At 42.8% G+C, this 11387-nt stretch overlaps 3 protein-coding genes across 6 annotated transcripts in view; 1 reads left to right on the top strand and 2 right to left on the bottom strand.

Annotated features, from left to right (window-relative positions):
• Positions 1–799, bottom strand: part of LOC142906859 (uncharacterized) — a 284641-nt gene extending 283842 nt beyond the window's left edge. The window contains exons 1-2 of one of the 3 annotated variants that reach the window (XR_012930538.1): positions 512–799; positions 9–92 (exon numbers count right to left, since the gene is read on the bottom strand). The gene's annotated coding sequence lies outside the window, so the exon portion shown is untranslated. The remainder of the gene's footprint in view (positions 1–8; positions 93–511) is intronic. The other 2 variants (XM_076055553.1, XM_076055554.1) reach the window with 2 other exon arrangements.
• The window catches only part of LOC116957278 (uncharacterized), a 609203-nt gene that overhangs the window by 256918 nt on the left and 340898 nt on the right, over positions 1–11387 (bottom strand). The window lies entirely within an intron of this gene.
• LOC116957235 (uncharacterized) overlaps positions 1–11387 on the top strand; it is a 479173-nt gene that overhangs the window by 377029 nt on the left and 90757 nt on the right. The gene's annotated exons all lie outside the window — the stretch shown is intronic.

Raw genomic sequence — 11387 nt, 5'->3', positions numbered from 1 at the left:
AAACAAACCTGTATTATGGATGTATATTTGGAGTTTGCGCGTCTCTCTTTCCGTGGTCGCGTGGATTTTCCTCCGCATCCTCCGGGTTTTCCCTGAACATTTAGAGTCAACATCACCACGCGTTTAGAGTATTTGACCGACAAACATTTCCACACGTTGATAAGCCACTTTGTTGTGGGAAGGTCGCTTCTGAAAAAGACCGGTAGAGCTCAAGTGGGCTTGGCCTGGTAAGATAAACAATCTGTAGAAATATTTGAAATAAAAACAGTTTCGAAGTAATGAGCCAGGTGAAGACAAATTAAACTTTAGCAGAGAATTAAAGCAAATGCAATCAGGCGAGGGCAGGAGGCAAGGCCCCGCATGGCTAGGCCCCGCGTTGTAATGTCCCAACCTGGACATCGATTCCATACTCGCTGCTACTCAATTGATATGCCTACGAGAGAGAAGGCGCGAGGCTCTACCTGGGTAAACAACAACAATCACAACAACAACCACGATGTGAACTTCTCACCTCGGATCTTAGCGAGCGCACGCGCGGAGAAGCAGCTTCCTGGTATCTCGTGACGTCACGCGGTAGCAGCAGGTGACATGACGTCACTTGCGGGGTTCCACACACAATCCCCTCCCCCAAAGAACGGCAGTGTATCTGAATACATTGTTATTGAGATATGCCCATGTCGGGTAATGTGACTTGGCTGCTGAACCTGTCGCGACAGTATTTACGAATAAATTATGTTAATGTATAACCAGTGACTGGGCGTAGCTTTGCCCAAATAAGGATTTTACTGGTACGGAAATCGGCAGTGACCAAACAGAATAACTTGGTGACATGACGTCACTAGCGGGGGACACCTCCCGTCTCACGCCGATGAGGTAATGTAGAGTGGTGACGTCAGAGAGCGGGGTTAGAGTTTAGGGGTTATTTAGATTAATATTCCATTACTCCCTCTCTTGAACATTGACCCCTTGGATGTGTCAACTCAACAACGTGAACACTATTGTGTGTATACACACTCTGTGTACATTGCGTGTGTGTACACACTGTGTGTGTCGATGTACACTGTTGCCATAGTAGGGGGCACAGGTGGTGCATCGGCCAGTCATCTCAGTCAGTCGACCCATGGCATCTGCTGGGTCTGCCCCGTGCACACAGCCTGACGTCACCGTCGCTTTGTGGCGAAGGGCGATTGTTGTTTTTGTTATTGTGTGTGTGTATGCACTCTGTATGTGCAGACTGTCTGTGTACAGAACAAGGCCGTAATAATATATATATTGGGGACACATCCCCCCCAATATTCAAATATGCTCAAAATGTTCTCCCCAATATATTGCTATAAAATAGATTTCTGTTTATATGATTGTGGTTATGGTTGTACTTTATTAATCCATAATCTGCCATTACATACAATGAAACAAGAAAAGGTAAAAAAAGAAAAAAACAGAGCAATGTAATACAATACACTATTAGACATTATTGTAAAAAAAATATAAAGAGTCCATCCTATGTGTTAGTGAATTTTTAAATATTTTAGGCAGGTAATTCGTTTTCAAATGTAGATTTATTTTTTCTGGAGGGGGTCCCCCATACCCCCTGGAAGATTTGGTCTCCCCCAATGTTGACTCCATGGCTACGGCCTTGGTACAGAATACATACTCTTTGGGTCTTTCCGTAAAGTCACGTAGATAGAAAAATAAAAATAAATCACGACGTTTCGATCGCAACACAAGCAATCGTCTTCAGGTGAAATAATACAGCAGGCGAACTGCTGAGGCAGGAAAAATGTAGCGAGAGAATTACACCAGCAAGAGGTTTTATAGGTTTGAGATGGGTACAACCCAAGGGTAAGTGGGCGGGGCTATAGATGGAATTTACACTACTATACCTCGGCCATTGTATTGCTAGAGATTAGCATGTCAATCTGTTAATGTAACCCCACAACTAAGGTGCTGAAGAAGCCATTGTATCGCCAGACAGAGATTAGCATATCAATGTGAGATGGCTCCCGTAGCAGCGGCTATGTTAATGAGACACATTCAGCCTATTAAACAACGAGAGCCTCCGCCACATCGAGGAAAAGGGGAGCAGTGGCTATGTTAGTGAGACATTTAGCTTGTTAATGTAAAGACATTTAACAAGGTAATGTAACTGAGAGAGTCGGAAATAACTGTGAACATCGGCAGGTAGGATGGAAGCATCACAGCCAGTTATGACTTTACCTGGTTAATAACATCCTTCCAATGATGCTCAGTTTGTACCCATCTTCTCGGTTGAAATTGTCTGTGTTTATATATCTGGATGGCTTCATGAGCAAATCTTTGTTGATTGCCAGTGGGTTTGCATAGTACCTTCGTCTTGGAGAAATTAATTTCACGTGTGCCCACAGCGTTAAAACAATAATCAGCCACGGCAGAGGTGTTGGTCCTACCGTGTTTCAGATCTGCCTTGTGTTCACGAACACAGTCTGAGAAATGTCGCTTGGTTTCTGCAATGTAACTATTGCCGCAGGCGCAACTCAGTTTGTAGACACCGAGGTATTGCATGCCAGGGATCACATCCTTCACAGATAGGATCAGATCATGAAGTTTATATACTGTGTTTAATCGAACAGGGATCTTGTGTTTGTTCTTGATTTTGGAAATATTTTTGATGAGCCCTTCTATGTATGGCAAAGGTGATGGTTTGGATTGGGTCCTCAGGTGATTCTCTCCCAACGGGCGGGGTGACAGCTTTACGAATTGTGCAATCCGAATATCCATTCATCTTGAGGGCTTGGTGTACGTGCTCCAGTTCACTGGCTAGGTGGTGATCGTCAGAAATACAACGAGCCCTGTTGTATTTGAAGGAATTCTTCTGGGCTGGATGGTGGTGGGAGTCAGGTATTAGATAGGCATCCGTGTGGGTGGCTTTCCTGTAGACAGTGTCCCAATGAGCCATCTGGTCTCTTTTCGATTAAAACATCCAAGAATGGTAACTTGCCATCCTTTTACACCTCCATGGTGAATTTGATGGCTGGGTGTATGGAATGTATGTGATTGAAGAATTGGTTCAGAGTTGGCAGGCCATGTGTCCAGATGACAAACGTGTCATCTATGTATCTCTTCCACAAGGAAGGACGTAGGATGGATGCCTGGATGGCATTTGTCTCAAATGTTTCCATGAAAACATTGGCTACCACTGGAGATAATGGAGAACCCATTGGGATACCTTCAACTACTTTGTAGAATGTACCATTCCAGGTGAAGTAAGTGTTGGTGAGGCAGTGTCTCACCAAATCTTAAATGATTGCAATGGTGTCAGGCAGAGGAATTTTGGTAAACAAATAAACTACATCGAAACTGACAAGCAAATCACCTGGAGATAGTGAGATGTCTTTAATTAGAGATGCCAAGTGAGCTGAATTCAGTACAGCTGAGGTGGTCTTGCCAGTGAATATGTAGTGGGTAATCAAGGAGAGCGAGACTTACTGGAGGCAACACGTTTATTTACCACCACCAGCTCTACCAGGAGGGAGTATAGAAACAGGAAATAAGGAAACAAAAATGGGCTCAACTGAGATACAAAATGTGGCACAAACACGTGATGAACCACCCACATTAATTGATAATGAGCTGTCAGTGAGAGCACTACCCGCTGAATTACAGCAAAATCACAGCCCCATTGCAAAATACATGCAGGCTGCTCTGGGCAAGGAAAACCAGAAGGGTAGCAATGATTGGGAAACTCTAAATACGTCGAGTACCAATTTTGATAATGTGGTAGAGAACGCAAGTATCGCTCCCGTAATTGACACACCTATCGAACATAAAAAAACATAACTGCATTGAGGTGTGATCCGACAGGAGATGATAACAAACCGCAGGGAGGGGGAGTAAAACCTGATCGCTAGGTAAATGGAAAAGCCGCCCATTGTGTCGCGGATTTGCGTGATTGTACTGTGGATGGGGCAGAGAAATGTGCTACAGGGACACGCCCTGAGGAATGCAGGCATCAGCCTTTGGATAAAAAATTGTGTTTTGACACACTGAGGATGGATGGAGATCGAAGTGCTGAAATGGAGGAGATGAAGATCCATGACGGATCGGGAATTGTGTTGAAATCCAGCACACTCAAAAGCACAAAAAGGGAGACCCAACACGGTACGGAATCGAATCGACTCACCGAGTCAACAAATGTGCATATTGCTGCGGGGAAGGCAATTGCCACCGACAGTCGAGCACGGAAACTCGTGGTGTGTGCTGATTCTGGTTATGTGCAACACAACTTCACGCCACATAGTCCCAAATGGAAAGAAAGTGACATAAAAAATATACAAAAACGAACCAGTAAACCGTGCTCAATTAACCAAAGCCATAAAACTATGAACCAGGAGGATGATGTTGTGATGTTGCATGAAAAGGTAATAGGTTACTCTAAAATACCTGGCCAGAAGAATATTGATAATGATCATGAAAATGCCATAAACGAACTAAGTCTGAAAGACATTGCGTGGAAATAAGCATGTCAAATTAAAACCACAGAGGAAGGAAATAAGGATTCCAAACAGGCAACACTCTTAGCCAAAAGTGGGAAAGCAGCAGACACTCATAACTTGGTAAACATGTGGCAAGGAGGTAACATGAGGACGACAATGCACAACCGTGTTCGAAACCGCTGCCTGGCATTTCCCAGGGACTAAAACAAAACAAACCAAAAATCACAGTAACAATAATTGATAAGAACCTATGTAACATGTTGCCTTGATAATTTTCTTCTTATTCAAATGTAACCATGCTAAGTTTGTGATACGTACGCGCGCATTGTAAGGAAAATTGCAGCCGAAACTTGAGAACAGTTGATGGTTCATGATGGAAAAAGGTATTTTTGTTTAAAAATAACCCGTGGCCAATCGACCACTGATCATTTTTAAAAGGGCGGAATGTTGTATATAAAGGCCTTTTTCCAAAAATTAATATTAAGAATATTTCTGCCAATTTTCTTTTAATAATTGATCGGGGCATGCATGGGGCATGAAAGGGTGAGGCACACCCCACCCCTCACACCCAGCTGCTTTACTGCATTAAAAGCAACTCGAGGGAGGAGACCATAAAAAGCCATTAAATAATAAACTCCGGGGCAAAGGGAGGTTAACCACGATCTGCAAAATCCACAGATTGTCAAAGGACGCATGCCATGACGTTTTGAATAGTTCACAAACAAATATCCAGAATCACTGGCACGGACACAGAGCACAGGGCAAACAGACATTATAACTGATATATATATAATTTTTTATATGGGAAAAGTTTGAAGCTAGGCTATAAGAATAAGTCGACATAATAGACTGCAGTATTCCTTATTGGATCTTTATATCTACGTGAATTTTCCAAGAGAACCAAAGTACATGAGTTCCTGCAATCACGAAAGCTTACGTCCAATTTAGCTATATCTCTGACCTCGAGAATAAAAAGCACGGATCCCTGGATACAGACAGGGAGCAAAAGTTAATAAAACCCTTGAAATACCGGAGGTAACATCGAATGAGATTACAAATCTTGGTTAAACATAAACCAAATAATAATCACGAGAGATTAAACCTAGGGTAACTCAAAAGAGATACAAGGAAAATAGGTCAAACACACAAGACCAGATAAAATATGTATTTCATGGAATCAGAGTCTCCCCGGCCGCCTTTGTCTCCCAATAATGTGACACAACACATGATAGTAATAAATACGTATGAAGGGGGATTGCCTCCCCTCAATTTAGCAGACACCACGAAGGGGGGAATGCAAACAAAAACATAAACATGGTGATTTAAAGCTTTCGTGACTGCAATGATTCATCTTCTTTGGTTCTTTCGGTAAAGTCACGTAGAATGAGAATAAAATAATAAATTGATAAAATAAAATAACACAATAATATTCTCACAACGTTTCGGCCACAACACAAGCGGCCTTCATCAGGTGAAGGGACGAGACTGTCCTACCAGACAGTCTCGTCCCTTCCCTTCACCTGATGAAGGCCGCTTGTGTTGTGGCCGAAACGTCGTGAGAATATTATTGTGTTATTTTATTTTATCAATTTATTATTTTATTCTCATTCTACGTGACTTTACCGAAAGAACCAAGGAAGATAAACATGGTGATCGAAAACAGCCAGTCAAAGGTCAAAAATGGGGGGGCAACCAGTTGGCTGCCACGGGAGGAGGACGGTGACAGAGGGCATCTGTTTATTTTCTCTCTTGCAAGAGACGCGGAGAGAGGGGAGAGAATTAAATTCAGATATAACCAACAGACACAGATCATGCAAGTGGAGTGCTGCGAATGACTGAGAGTACTACGACGGGCAGGCTCTGGGGCATGGCCTCGACATTAGCAATGGGTCCTGTGTCTCGCAGAGAATAGGGGCGAGGTGATGCTCGGCGCTGAGTTTGGTATGCACCAACAGAGTATCGCTGAAAGTCTTATTATACATTTATCCTGATGTTTTGAGTCCCTTTCAGAGTCAAGGATTGCGATAAGTTGTGTTGTACTAAGCTATCCAAGTTGTGTAAGAGGTGTGCGAATACAATTTACAAGTTTTGAAAGCGAGTGCCAGCTCCCACGAGCAGCTGCGATCGGCAGGCTCCGGGAACCTGCCCCCGTGACTGGCACATCGTCAACGAGCTGCACCAGCAGAAGCCACGAGTCTACGAAGTCAACGCAAAGAGTTGAGCTCTGCAAGGGACAGCTCTGCAAGGGACGGTGCTGCGAGCGACAGAAGAGGGTGGCGAGCGGCAAGCTCCGGGGTGAGACTCTGCAATCAACCAAGGATGAGGAGACTCGCCGGGTAGCGACGGGTCACCGAGTACGAGTTCAGTGCTGACAGAAGAAGTATCGCTCAAAGTCATTATACACTGAGTGCCAGCTCCCACAAGCAACTACAGCTGAGTGATAGAATAACGAGCAACGATGAGCAAACATCCGGGAGACAGGGTGGAAAGCCCAAGCATCGACCAAGCCAGCATCGCAGAGAACCAGCTCCACCGAGCAAGGGTGTCTGCCACCAGCGAACCAGAAGCACGGGGCAGGAGAGAGCGCATGCAACGCAGCTCCTCCAGCAGTGGAAAGAGCCTGCAGCTGCAAGCGGACGAGCAGCTAGCGCGATCAAGCATCTTCAAGGACAAGCATCGTGCCGGCGCAGCTCATTAGCGGGCAAGCAGCTAAGCCGACGCCCCGAGCAAGAGAGAGCAACGAAGCCGTTTGTATGACACGCCCACTGTTGTAAGACACGCCCACAGTTGTAAGACACGCCCAACATCACACCCTCACCGCTCCGCAGGGAACAAACAAAGCTTTGATACAAGGGATGCCCAACCTCGGCGTCTGCTTAACGCAAAGAATTGATCAAAAAGACAAACCACGCCCACACATAAACACATACCCGGATAAATAATAAGAAGAAGAGTTTTGATAAAGTAGTCAACTATTAGCTGATAACGAAGAACATTGCTGCCCATTGAGTTACATGGATACGGTCGTTTAGAAGTATTTAAGTCGTTATTTTTCTTTTTAACTGCATAAATATTACCAATTAATTCATTGATGAAACTAAACGTTTAGAAACCGACGTTACAAATATACACACTCACAGGGAGAATATTGTGTTGAAATCCTTCTTTTAATCACAGAATCTTGCCCGGGAATTAATTGAAGCCTTAACTAATTGATAAGCATTTTTTGAAGCCAGCACACTGCTGCACACCATTGTTCCAAGACATTTCGTTAATTACATAATCTTGCCAATGAATTCATTGCCGTATACTTTTACCTTCGGGACATGTTTTTTTATTGCCATTCGTATGAATATCGTCGAATGAATATTAAGGACTTTTTCCTATCGCCGTATATGCTCACGTACTCTGAGGAATTAATCGATTGTTCTGTTACCCAGTTGAACAACGTAATCATTGAGGGTTAAATGTACGGATCAATGAGGAGAACATCTCCAGGACTACTGTTGACAATTCCAAGCATAAGAATTCGCATATTAGAGTGTTATGTTTTTGTTTAGAAATTAAAGTTGCTTAACACAGAAGTGTCTGAGTGGTGCCTTCCTAAGTTCATGCGTAATAATTTTAATTATAAGAACTGTATCCTGTGGTGAGATTTGAATTTGGAGACCTGACATAAACACACCAAGACATAATCAGTAAATGTTAGGCGAAAATAATTGTATTATCCCGAATGATAATACAACCCTAGACAACGAAGCCAAGCTTAAATTAGCATACTTACATCACACTTGCATAACTTCATATAATTCACTGCATTATCCTGATTGATAATACGACCCTAGACGAGGTAGAGCCAAATTATCATAACGGCATGCATTAGCATAATCACATGCATTTGCATAACTTAATACAATTACACCCCCCCCCCCCATCATTAATGTTCATGAGCAGTGAATTTTTACACTCACGCAGAAGGAAGAGCGGAAATATTTTTTTCGCAAATTCGCTTTAAGTTTCACGTTTCTTTATTGAAAGCGAATCCAGTAAATAATTGTACACAGTAACAAAGTGGATTTGGTGTCTTTATCTATTTCTTCAGCACTTGAGACAAACGGTAAGTCTAATTTATGCTTCTACATTATGGTAAAATAAACATTTCTCGGTGATTTTCTGGATATTGTATCGAATTCCAATTTATTTCAACCCCAACGACCGAAAGCAGAAGAGAATAAAGTATCACAGCAGTGAATTTGAACAATTTGAAAGTCAGTTATATACAGTGCTACAGTGACATATAGTCAGGTGTTTTATGATGTAGTTTGTGCAAGAATCACTGCCATTAATAGTGCTACAGTGAAATGCATTGAAGTGTTTAATGACGTACTTTTGTGCAAGAATCACTGTCATTAAATTTACGTAAGATACAATTATACGTTGCTCAATTTTTTCGCAAATATTCCAGCTTCCATTCTAGGACGGGCAAAAAAAGCTAGTGATTATATGCACAGTCACACATGACTTACATATATATAAGTATTCATACATTCATGGTATATTGAAAACGCTTCCCTAATTCACCACACTTGCCGTTCAGCCACACAATGGAAGGGCAAGTGGCGAGAAATATGCCTGAAAGCCCTAATATCTTCAATATTTATGTCAATCCAAAACTCCACGCACATAATTTCGGCTGTCTGGCTACGAAAATAATATGAATTTAAGTTTAACACGTAGGCTTTCGCGACCAATATTATTCATAATAAAGGTTTTTTGGGTTAGATCGCGTTATTCTGGCGAATTGCCCGATGATGCTGGATGTAATTACCAGCGAAACGTCGTACTCAAACTGTAAATGTTGTGGATTCACTCTTCAACACACCGGTGGGCTAAAGTAGTGAATTATTTGTCTTTTGTCAACGTGACACTTTTTTTTGCTGATTGGCCGTGTCGGGTGGTGGAGGGTTACCACACATTTATAAATAACGCGATCTAACCCAAAAACCTTTATTATGAATATGAATTTAAGCCAAATTGAGCAAACATTGCAAAGGGTGTTGAAAAAAATGTACTGTGGATACATTTTGTGAAATGTACAAATTAATACTCTTTGGTTCTTTCGGTAAAGTCACGTAGATAGAAAAATAACAAATAAATCACGACGTTTCAATAGCAACACAAGCCATCGTCTTCAGGTGAAACAATACAGCAGGCGGACTGCTGAGGCAGGAGGAAATGTAGCGAGAGAGCCACCGCAACCAGAATCCACATACGCCTGTGGTGGGCACAACCCAAGGGCAAGTGGGCGGGGCTAGGGATGGAATTTACAAGTAAATGCAAATCGCAGAGCTAGCACACCTCGGCCAATCCGAGAGGGTGGGGGTGAAATTTACAGAGGGAACAAGGTGATAGAGAGAAAAAAGAAAAAATATATCAAACTTAGCAAACTAAAAAATGTAATGCAACTCAGTCGGCCAACACAACAGTTAACACTATACCTGGTTGATCAACGTCCTTCAAATGATTGCTACATTTTACATCCATCTTTTCGGTTGAAGTCATGTCTGAGTTGTGTGGAAATCCTTCCCGTAGAGGTGGTTCACTCTTGATTTGAAGCTTTCGTGACTGTTGGAATTCATACTCTGCGATCTTGCATTTACTTGCAAATTCCATCCCTAGCCCCGCCCACTTGCCCTTGGGTTTTGCCCACCACAGGCGTATGTGGCCTCTGGTTGCGGTGGCTCTCTTGCTACATTTCCTCCTGCCTCAGCAGTCCGCCTGCTGTGTTGTTTCACCTGAAGACGATGGCTTGTGTTGCTATTGAAATGTCGTGATTTATTCGTTATTTTTCTATCTACGTGACTTAACTGTGCCATGTTCCTATCCTGACTCTTTCCATGCTGATAAAAAGTTCCAGGGAGACAAAAAGCGCTCCGGTTTTGATAACATCTCCATGTTAGAATAGAAAAAATGTTAGATTCTCACACACTAGCACCTTCATCTGCTTACTACTAATGCTTCTGCACTTCACCAATTCGTTGACTAATTAACGCAGTGACGGCCCACAACATTTTTAGCAATAACCTCTTGTTTGCAGTCGGCAATAATAAAACGAATTGTTCGGTTCATGATGCAGTCCACTAACAACTGCTTCACTGCTTATTCTTTGGGTGTTTCGGTAAAGTCACGTAGATAGGTTCAACGAAAATAACAAAAAACTACGACATTTCGATTGCAACACAAGCGGTCATCATCAGGAAAAGCGAGCTAGCATCTAACGGCAAACTGTTTATAAAGGTTAAAAATGGGCGTAGCATAAGTGTCAGAAGTATGGACGAGGCAGCGAATGTTAATGTAAGTGATGGCCCACCAAGGCGCTTGTGGTGGGTTTCCACCAATTGGAGGGCTGCCAGGTAAAAATTTGCATGTTAATGTAAGATCGGAGACATCATCATAACACTTGTGTCAGGATAGGTGCAAATTGAGGCCATGACTGAGACGTCTGGCTGATGCACCACTTGTGCTCCCTACTGTACCACCTCACTGCACTTTAGCTCAGTCGTTCGACTAAATTACGTGAGCATTGCTTCTCCATCCTCATTGTTGCGGCAGGGTTAATATCTCCAACTGTCCTGTAGCATCTTTTATTAGGCTCTACCAGTGGCGAATCTTGACACTTCTGATACCAGTCATCGGCAAGTAGACTCTGCTACAAAGTCTCATTTACGGCATTAGCAAAGATATTCTCTTAATAACGCTGCGCTCATTTAGCCCCTGCTTATCTAGATGAAAAGATTCTGCTTGAGCATGCGGTATCTTGGCATGCAGGCTACATTACCTAGTCAACACAGTATCGCCTGTCAGAGAGGCTGATGGTTCTCTGTCGTCATCTCTTAGGGATCTGTAAGCACCTGA

The sequence above is a fragment of the Petromyzon marinus genome, chromosome 71, assembly GCF_048934315.1.
Source record: "Petromyzon marinus isolate PM22_M1 ecotype Great Lakes invasive population chromosome 71, UKy_Petmar_22M1.pri1.0, whole genome shotgun sequence".
NCBI classification, from domain to species: domain Eukaryota; kingdom Metazoa; phylum Chordata; class Hyperoartia; order Petromyzontiformes; family Petromyzontidae; genus Petromyzon; species Petromyzon marinus.
The sequence above is the reverse complement of the archived record's forward strand: the minus strand, read 5'-3'. Positions and strand labels throughout refer to the sequence as shown.